Below are 10,210 nucleotides of genomic sequence, written 5' to 3'. Positions count from 1 at the left end.
AATTTCAAGTTACACTACACTACACTAGCCCCTCCTTAAAAGACAGCCGACGCTATCTGTAGAGTCAGAACTGACAGTGGTTTGGGCTTTTGGTCTGACAGCTTTGGGGGTAAGGGTGATGCAATAGCACAATTCCCACCTTCCAGGCAGGAGAGTCGGGTTTGATTCCAACCCAATGTACTTGAAGTGCAGCCGCCACTGGCTGGTCATGGAGGTTTCCATGTTGCTATGATGCTTTGTGTATCAGGGTTGTAGCCTCTCATTATACGTCTTCAAGATGAGAAGACTGAGACATCCGGATTGGAGGAAGGCTGATTAACATAATCTTGCTCGATGAACGTGAGGAGGACTTGAAACACTTGCTGGTGAGGATCAAGGACTGCAGCCTTCAGTGTGGATGACAGCTCAATAGAATGGAAATAAAAATCCTCACAACTGGACCAATAGGTAACATCATGATAAACGGAGAAAAGATGGAAAGGATTTCATCTGTTTGGATTCACAATCAATGCTTGTGGAAGCAACAGCCAGGAAATCAAACGACACATCGCTCTGGGTGAAATCTGCTACACAAGACCTGTTTCATGGGTTGAAAACCAAGAATGTTATGTTGAGGACTGAGTTATGCCTGACCCAAGCCAGGGTATTTGTGATTGGCCCGTATGCAGGTGTAAGTTGGATATTGAATAAGGAAGACCGAATAACAGTCAATGCATTTGAGTTATGGTGTTGGTGAAGAATCTCGAAAGTACCATGGAGAACAAACAGATCTCTCTTGGAAGAAGTACAGCCAGAATGATCCTTAGAAGGAAGGACACATATTTTGGACAAGTTTTCACAAGAGCCGACCACTGGATAAGGACATCATGCTTGGTAAAGTACTGGGGCTGTGTTAGTCTGGGTTGGCTAGAGAAACAAACCTAGGACACTCATATATATGTAACAGAATGCTGTATATCAAAGAGTAATTGTATATTAAGAAAAAATCCCAGCCCAGTCCAGTTCAAGTCCATAAGTCTGATAATAGCCCATATGTCTGATACCAGTGTATAAATTATTCTTCAGACACAGCCATGCAAGGACACCGGATGCGGGAAGCTCACAGGCCAGTGGGTGGAAGTCTTATGGATCCAGTGGCAGTAAGTCTCCACATGGTTCTTCCAGCTCCAGGGGCTTGTCAGCAGGAAGATGAAGCAAAGAGAACATGTGTCCCACCTCCAAGGAGGAAGACAAGAGTTCCCAGAATCCTCAGGAAAAGACTATGCCCACACAGACGTGTCATTGGCTATTACCTGATTGACAGGCTACACTCCACCCCTTTGCAAGTTGACAGGATATTATGTAACTACCATAGAGACATTGAAAAAGAGGAAGACCTTCATTAAGATGGATTGACCCTCTTTTTTTAAAAAAAAACAACAGTTTATTGGGGGCTCATACAACTCTTTTTTTTTTTTAATCATTTTATTCAGGAGGGAAGGAGGCGTAGAAAAGGGGAACTGATCTTGGGGATCTACATGTAACCTCCTCTCTGGGGGATGGGCAATAGGAAAGTGGGTGAAGGGAGACGCCGGACAGTGTAAGATAAGATAAAATAATAATTTATAAATTATGAAGGGTTCATGAGAGAGGGGGAATGGGGAGGGAAGGGGAGGGGAAAAAAGGAAAATGAGCTGATTCCAGGAACCCAAGCAGAAGGCAAATTTTGAGAATGATGAGGGCAACGAATGTATAAGGGTGCTTTACTCAATTGATGTATATATGGATTGTGATAAGAGTTGTACGAGCCCCAATAAAATGATTTTAAAAATCACTTTATTGGGTGCTTGCACAGCTCTTATCACAATCCAAACATACATCCATTGTGTCAAGCACATTTGTGTATTTCTTGCCATTATGATTCTCAAAACATTTGCTTTCTAATTGAGCCCTTGGTATCAGCTCATTTTTCCCCTCCTCCCCGCTCCACCCTCCCTATGAACCCTTGATAATTTATAAATTATTTTGTCATATCTTACATTGTCCGATGTTTCCCTTCACCCACTTTTCTGTTGTCCATGCCCCAGGGAGGAGGTTAAAAGTAGATCCTTGTAATCGCTTCTCCCTTCCCACCACACCCTAACCTCCACCCTCCCGGTATTGCCACTCTCACCACTGGTCCTGAAGGGATCATTTGTCCTGGAGTCCCTGTGTTTCCAGTTCCTATCTGTACCTGTGTATATCCTTTGGTCTAGCCAGAGTTGTAAGGTCGAATTGGGATCATGATAGTGGGGGTTGGTGGTGGTGAAACATTAAAGAACTAGAGGAAAGTTGTATGTTTCTTCGTTGCTGCACTGCACCTTGCATGGCTCATCTCCTCCCCGCAACCCTTCTGTATGGGGATGTCCAGTTACATACACATGGGCTTTAGGTCCCCACTCCACACTCCCCTCATTCACAATGATAAGATTTTTTGTTCTTTGATACCGGAGACCTCATCCCTTCAACACCTCATGGTCACACAGGCTGGTGTGCTTCTTCCTTGTGGGCTTTGTAGCTTCTGAGCTAGATGGATGCTTGTTTACCTTCAGGCCTTTAAGACTCCAGACGCTATATCGTTTTATAGCCAGTCTCCATCAGTTTTCTTCACCATATTTGCTTATGCACCTGCTTTGTCTTCAGCATTTGTGTCGGGAAGGTGAGCATCATGCCAGTTTAATAGAACAAAGTATTCTTGCACTGAGGGAGTACTGAGTGGAGGCCCAATGTCCATTTGCTACCTTAATACTGAACCTATAAATATATGCACATAGATCTATTTCCCCATCTGCATATATAAATATATTTACATATGTACATGCCTTTATTTAGGCCTCTATAAATGCCCTTTGCCTCCTAGCTCTTTCCTCTATTTTCTTTGACTTTCCTCTTGTCCCACTATCATGCTCAGCCTTCATTTGGGTTTCGGTAATTCCTTTTGGTTACATTGCCCTTGATCACACCCTACCAGGCCTTCTACACCCTCCTCACCACCGATTTGGAGTACTTGTTGTTCCCTTATCCCTGGGTTTGTCAACATCCCCCACCTTCTCCTCTCCCATGTCCCCCCAGGACTATCATTCCCATTGTTTTCTCCTCCAGATGTTCATCCAGCATATCTTATTTAGATAGATCTGTGGAGATGATAATAACATGCACAAAAATGAGACAGAGCAAAGCCAACAACAAAAAGCCAGTGACAAAAAAAAAAGAGAGAAAAGCCTATAGTTAGTTCAAGGACTGTTTCTTGGCCTTTAGGAATGTTTTCTGGTCAAGTCTGATGGGGTGCCAAGCCCTGACCCCAAAGTCTATTTTGGTATTCCCCGGGGACTTTGTTGCTCTGTTCCTCTTGCTGTTCTGTTGCACCCCCTCGGTGTTTTGCCTCGGTGTGGTGGGATCAGATCAGGCGCAATTCCCACACTGTCTCCAGTGTCGTCCCCTGTAGGGCTATGGGTCAGTGAAGGATGCTGTGTCTCATAGTGGGGCCGGCCATGTGGTCCTCTCTGTGGATTGGCTGCTCTGAGTGGGAATATCGTTCTCAAGGCTTAGTGGGCCAGGATGTGCTCCACTCTCTCTTCCTCCCCCTCATTTGCTCCTGTGTGCTTTAGCATAGTTTTGACCCGCTTGAAGAAACCTTAGTGCATTTTCTCTTTCCTGCACAACTTTATTGGATGCACCCATGGAATCGACCACCTTTCCTAGCGCCTCGAGCATCAGTAGCCTCTGCTGCTTGGTTGGCTTCCTGTTTTAGAGTGAGGAGCGCGGGCTCTCTTTCAGCAGGACCTCCAAAGTTCATATCACTCTTCATTGCGTTTGTTCCGTACTTGCTGATTTGTCCATGAAGCACCAGATGTTACTTTTTCTTGCCCTCAATTCAAAGGGTCATTGAAAAAATTTTTCTCATCCTTTTCTTGTCAGACTGGTGTGAAGCAATCTGGTGGGGAAATGGGATATTTGGTGCAGTCTTCACTGACACATCAACTGCAAACCTGAAACCTGAACTGACATGGGCCTGAGAAATTAGCCGTGCTCTGCAAGCCTCAGGGTGACTGAAACCCCTACGCAAACAGTGGCCGAGCGGGAGCGGGACATTTCTCACCTGTTGGGGGTTTCTACCCTTGTAAAGAGTTTCAGTCTTGGAAACACACAGAGAGGGTGCTGCCTTGTCCTTGACCAGTGGTTCTCAACCTGTGGGTCTCGACCCCTTTGGGGGTCAAACAACCCTTTCACAGGGGTGGCAAAAGTACAGTTATGAAGTAGCAATGAAAATAATTTTATGGTTAGGGGTCACCACAACATGAGGAACTGTATTAAAGGGTCATGGCATTGGGAAGGTTGAGAACCACTGCTCTAGACAGTTGCTATGAATCAGAATTAATTGGATGGTAGTGAATTTGGATTTTGTTTGGCCTTGCCCAATCCTCTTTACTCTAGTGCTACACATACACACACGCACACACGCACACACGCACACACGCACGCACGCACGCACACACGAGATAGTTGAATACATGTGGGGTAGAGAGATAAGTGGCGGTGAGCCTCACCTTTCGAGTTCTCAGGTCTCTTGCTTTATGATGGTCAGACCAGGGTGCAGCTGCCTTAGCCAGTTCCCTGCTTCAGCTTGCAAGGCTCACTTCTGGCAAAGCATCCCTGAGGAGAAGCCACATAGACCTACCCTGATGCAAGCTGGGTGCTGGAGCAGCCGTGTGGAGACCCCTGCCAGCACTGAGATGCTTACATGCTCACTGATTCAGCTTTCCTCCTTCAGTCAACATCATTGCGTCTGTTCCGTGAGATGGAGGAGGACTTTGTAGATTGGTGTCAGACGTATGGGCTAATGTTGGACTTATGGGCTTGGACAGCACTGGGTTGGGATGCTTCCTCTTTTTAAAAATCATTTTATTAGGGGCTCATACAACTCTTTTCACAATCCATACACACATCAATTGTGTAAAGCACATTTGTACATTCATTGCCCTCATCATTCTCAAAACATTTGCTTTCCATGGGATGCTTTCTTAATGTGCAATTACCCTTTATATAAAACTGTCAGACATGTCAGTTTCTGTGGATTTGTTTCCCTAGATTTACACACAGACACACACACCCTGAGCCTCTCATCGTCTCTCTTTTGGGTGGTGAGCAAGTGCATTTTATCGTAGTTAGAGGAAAAGTCTTTGGAGAAAATTAGTGTCACCTTCCACAGTTTATGTACATTGCGTTTGAGACACTTGTTGCACTTCCCTCAAGGTGACAATACTCTGTCCACTCACCCCCCTCTCCCGGTCCCCAGTTTCCATTTGCCCATCAAAATTAGTGAAGCTAATTTTGGGAAAGAGAATTACAGCCAAGACAAGTCCTGACTTTAATGATATAATCCAGAGAGCATCTTCTGGGCCAGTTAAAATCAAGGCAAGTCAGTTCTGAAGATGAAGGCAAATTTTGGGGGACCCAAAGATGTAATCTTTCTTGATAGATTTTCCTCAAAGGGCACAGAATGACCAATTGGGCTTATTCAGAGAGAAGTTTTAAGAAAACTGAAAACTGTACTGGTCAGAAACTGGCCAGGAAAGTTGCACCAAGGAGCATTTTTGCATCGTTCTGCTCATCGTTCAAGGGCACCGAGACTGCCCCACACAGCAAGCGCGCAGGAAAGGAGGTCTTACGACACTGGGTCTGTTCCGCAGCTGCCCACGGCTGTCAGACAGATCCAGACTCATAGTGATCCTGGGGGACCGAGTAGCACTGCCCCATCAGGTTTCCAAGGCTGTAATATTTTTTTAATAAATCATTATATTGGGGCTCATATAACTGTTATCACAATCCATACATATATCAATTGAGTAAAGCACCCTTATACATTCGTTGCCCTCATCATTCTCAAAATTCGCCTTCCACTTAGGTTCCTGGAATCAGCTCATTTTCCTTTTTTCCCTCCCCCTCCCTCCCTGCTACCCCCTCCCTCATGAACTCCAAGGCTGTACTATTTACAGACACAAACGGCTTCATTTTTCTCCCAGGAGCGGTCATGGGTTTGAACCAGTGATTTTGCAGTTAGTGGCCCAATGCTTACCCTATTCTTCACCCGTGCAGAACCAAGACTCGTGCTAACATCTTGGGATCAAGGAAATGAAATTCAAAACAAGTGAATCAATGAGAGCGAGATAGTAAGGCTGAGACCCGAGAACCTTCCAATATAAACCCAAAGAAACGCACACCGTATAGGACTGCTGAGGGGCTGTCAGTCTTTATGGGAGCAGATAGACTCATCTTTCTCCCTGCGAGTGGCTGGTGGCTTTGAACCGTTGATCTTGTGGTTAGCAGTGCAAAGCTTACCTGACAGCTAACTGTACCAGGAAATTCTCTCAAATGCAGTCAGTGTGGTGAATTGCAAGACATCTGTGAGGTGATCTCGCCACCTGCTGGTCACTTAGCACTAAGTCTGTGGCTATTGAGACGATTTTTTTTCTGGCTCAATATGAGAGGAAACGATTAATATTTTCCTTGTAAATTTGTACAGCCAAGGTTTCCTAGCTCTCGTATGCTCAGCAGGCACTGTTAATATTATCAGCAATTGTAACACACAAGATGGGTTCGAATCTCCACCGTGACATATATTTGCCCTTATAGGCTATTAGGGAAAACACAAAATGCTTGCCTTTCCAGGACAGTGTGGGGTTGAAAGAAAGGGGATTTGGACTTGGCCTTCTGAGTTTTCACCCCGACTAATCACTAACGGGGCAGCCAGGGGGCATCTACTTTATCCATCTAAGCCTCGGTTTCCTCCGCTGGAAAAAATAAAGAAGTACAAACACGGGCTTCCAAAGGGGTTTGCCTGCTCCTGGGAGAAGCTCCTGGCTGGTGCAGATGGCAACGTGTGCATTCACTCACCAAAAGGCTGCTGATCCGAGTCCCCTCAGCGGCACCTCAAAAGAAAGGCCTGGCAATTGACTTCCCAAAAAATCAACTGTTGAAACCCTGTGGAGCCCAGTCTTGCTCAGACACGGCTGCCACAAGTCTGAGTTGATTTGATGACAAGGTGGCGTTACTCCTAGAGTGGTCAGTTCCTGGAGACCTCCTAAAGTGTTGCAAGGCACTTGTATTGTTTTAAAGAAACATCCCTTGTTCACTTGTCTAAAAGTGACCTGCCTGAGAACTAGGGGCTTGCTGGCTGCCTGGCTGCCAGTGCCCCGTCCTCCTGCAGAATCAGAGTTCTACTTGGCCTACTGTCTCTCTTTCCGAAGTGCTCTGTCTTCTCTCACCTCCCCGCCCCGAGGAAAGGACACCTGTGCCACACAAAGGAGCAAGTGGATGCAGGCACGAGAGGGCTTCACAAAGCTCACGGGAAAATGGGAGGGAAAGATCACGGATGTGCTGGGAATGGGCCTAGCAAATGATGTTCACCCGGGCTCCTCCCCTCAGCCCTGGCCACAGTAATTATTGGTCTCCCATGACAAAATAGTCATTTATAAATTATCAAGGGCTCAGGAGGGAGGGGGTGCGGAGGGAGGTGAAAATGAGGAGCTGATACCAAGGGCTCAAGTAGAAAGCAAACCTTCTGAGAATGATGATGACAACAAATGTACAAATGTGCTTGACCCCCAAGGGATGGGTGGATGGATTGTGATCAGCGTTGTATGAGCCCCCAATAAAGTGATTTTAAAGAAGTATTCTTGGTCTCCGTCTCTTGAAGTGTGTCATTTCCAGGATGTCATGTAAATGGACTCATAGGAGAGCAGGCATCGCTACAAAATCATAGAAACCTCGATTAATCAGAAACATCAATGTGTCGTCTCTCAACATAGCCACCTCTGCATTGGTCTGAAGATGTACTTCCACGGCCCGACTTCTTCCTTGAAGACTCTGAGCTCTCTGAAACACGGTAACAGATGCCGTGTGCTTGAGGGGCTCAAGTCACGTTCTTTTCAATGTTGGTTGAGTACGGGGGACACCAAGGAGTCTGAAGGGGAAGATCAAGGTGGTAGGCGGATGCGAGCTCAGTCTTTGACATCCCGGAAGAGGGGCCAATAGAGTCGTGATGGAAACAAATTCCTTGAGCCATTTTCTGAGCCCTTTACTTACTAACGCGATTTTCAACTTCCTTCATTTCCCCTTCCTTCCTTCCTTCCTTCCTTCCTTCCTTCCTTCCTTCCTTCCTTCCTTCCTTCCTTCCTTCCTTCCTATGTCATGTTTCCCAATTAGTTTTCTCTCAATCAGTCACCAGAGCAAACTTGTTCTTCACAAACAGAATTCCAGGTCCAGGCAATCAGAGTCTCTGACACCTCTGCGTCTATGCATTCGCAGGTGGGAGGAGAGACTGGAACCAGGTTCTTTCTATCATGCACACGCGATACCACATCTTCTTCATGCACTATCCAGCGTCCAGACAAATGGAGTGACTTGCAGCGGGGCCGCGTCCATAAGAAAGTTCCAGACGGGAAGATCCTGTCCTTGGCCATTTTCCATTTCATTTCCTCCACATGCAGTTTCAGCAGGAAGCCCTCCATCTGAAACACCGTGGCTCAGCTTTAGCGACTCCTTAATTTCCTGAAAACTTCTGAGCCTCTTGGCGGGGCTCCTTCTAGCTGCCTGGCTGCTGATGATCGCACCATGGCTCCCTCTACCTGTTTGCATGTGAACTGAAGCGGCTGTCAATTCTGGAAGGAACTCTCCCAGCAGACCAAGCAGGAAGTGCGGCAGGAGATGCCCAGGGGTGGCAACGGGCAACACACCTGAGTGGGGACCTGGTGGGCAGGGACCCCGCCAGTCACTCCCACGCCTCAGCAAAACCAGGGCCGCCGCAGACGTGGGAATGAGCGGTGAAAGGACATTGCAGCCAGCTTCGATGTCACAAGAAGGGCTGTTGGATTTAATCAAGAAACTGAACGGCCACGACAGTGCCGGGTGGGCTCCTTGTTCAGCTGCCTCTTCCAGAACTCGTCGACCAGCAGAGGGTCTAAGGCTGTTTCTTCAGACAAGGATGCCTCAGTGACTTCTGCGTAATCAACGTGGGCCAGGGGTGTTTGGACCAGTATCCCAGGTTACCTGCTACCCACGGTGAGCTGTGGGAAATAATTAAGCCAACAGGAATTCCGACCCCAGGGAAGAGTGTGCTTGTGGCCGGAAGGTCAAAGAACGCTGGCTGGCCCATGGCAAGGTTAGCGTACACTGACGGGGCCAAGTGCGCCCCTCAGGTGATGCCACTGTCACGGTCTCTCATTGCACCCCCACAAAGAGCCAGAATTCTTGGAGATATTGTGGGGTCTGCGCAGGCCTTCCGAAGCTGATCACAGCAGAAATGACCAAGGCTGGAGCAGCTCTCATTGATGTGGACTAAATCGAGTCCAAGAACCCATTACTGCCAGACCTAGTTTGGTTGGAGGTGGATTTCGAAGGAGTTAGGAAGAAAGCCAGGTGCAGTACTCCGGATGCAGGGGGCACGGCCCCAGGACGGCGGCGATGCTAATGGAGAATACTTTCACTGCTGCCAAAAAGCCGCTAAGGCCCGACGAGCAGGAAGTGACGTGGACCGAGTGTGGCGTAGCCTCCAATTAACTGTAGCTTCTGTGTCACCAACCAGAAGCCAGCTCACGAGGCAAAAGAGGCCGATAGAAAATGCAACGTTCTTTATGGATTGTGCTGCTATGGCGTGCAACGATGCTTCGCATTCATTGAGAGCTTCAGTGGCGGACGTTTGCACAGATCTCCACAGCACCTGACAGGGGAGCGTTGCAGGGTCATGCTGGGTCTTAGGACCGAGACAAGAGCAGCAGTGAGTTGAGTGATTAACGCGGGGGGCGGGGCATCGTCTCATTGAGAAGGGGCAGTTCACGCTGCCCAGCCAGTTCAGTAGCCAACACTGGCCTTCTCTGGCACGGCATTTCCAAAGTGCCATGCCAACCCTAGCTAGTACTTCAGGTTTCCCACCCGCTGAGTTCAACTGGTCAAGCCAAAGGGGAAATAAACTGTTAGAGAAAATTGGGAAAAGATGAAAAGGGAAGAAATGATAGTCACTGGATAGTTTTGAAAAGTACCCTGATGTGTACAGCGATAACTACTGACTACAATGGAATTGGGTGGGAAAGAAGGAGCGCTCCCTGCCGGTCGCATCCCTACGCTGTCCGACCGTGGGTTAACAGTTTGTCATTTGGAACATGCTTAAGGTTGTTCTCTCTGTTACAGCTCTTGT

The 10,210-nt window shown here is 47.4% G+C and overlaps 1 pseudogene; it reads left to right on the top strand.

The window, feature by feature from the left end:
* Positions 1-333: 333 nt before the first annotated feature.
* LOC142440523 (bifunctional methylenetetrahydrofolate dehydrogenase/cyclohydrolase, mitochondrial pseudogene) lies at positions 334-9,576 on the top strand (annotated as a pseudogene).
* Positions 9,577-10,210: the final 634 nt, after the last annotated feature.

Source organism: Tenrec ecaudatus, chromosome 2 (genome assembly GCF_050624435.1).
Source record: "Tenrec ecaudatus isolate mTenEca1 chromosome 2, mTenEca1.hap1, whole genome shotgun sequence".
In the NCBI taxonomy this organism is placed as follows: domain Eukaryota; kingdom Metazoa; phylum Chordata; class Mammalia; order Afrosoricida; family Tenrecidae; genus Tenrec; species Tenrec ecaudatus.
Note: the sequence above shows the minus strand (reverse complement) of the source record. Positions and strands in the feature narration are given on the sequence as shown.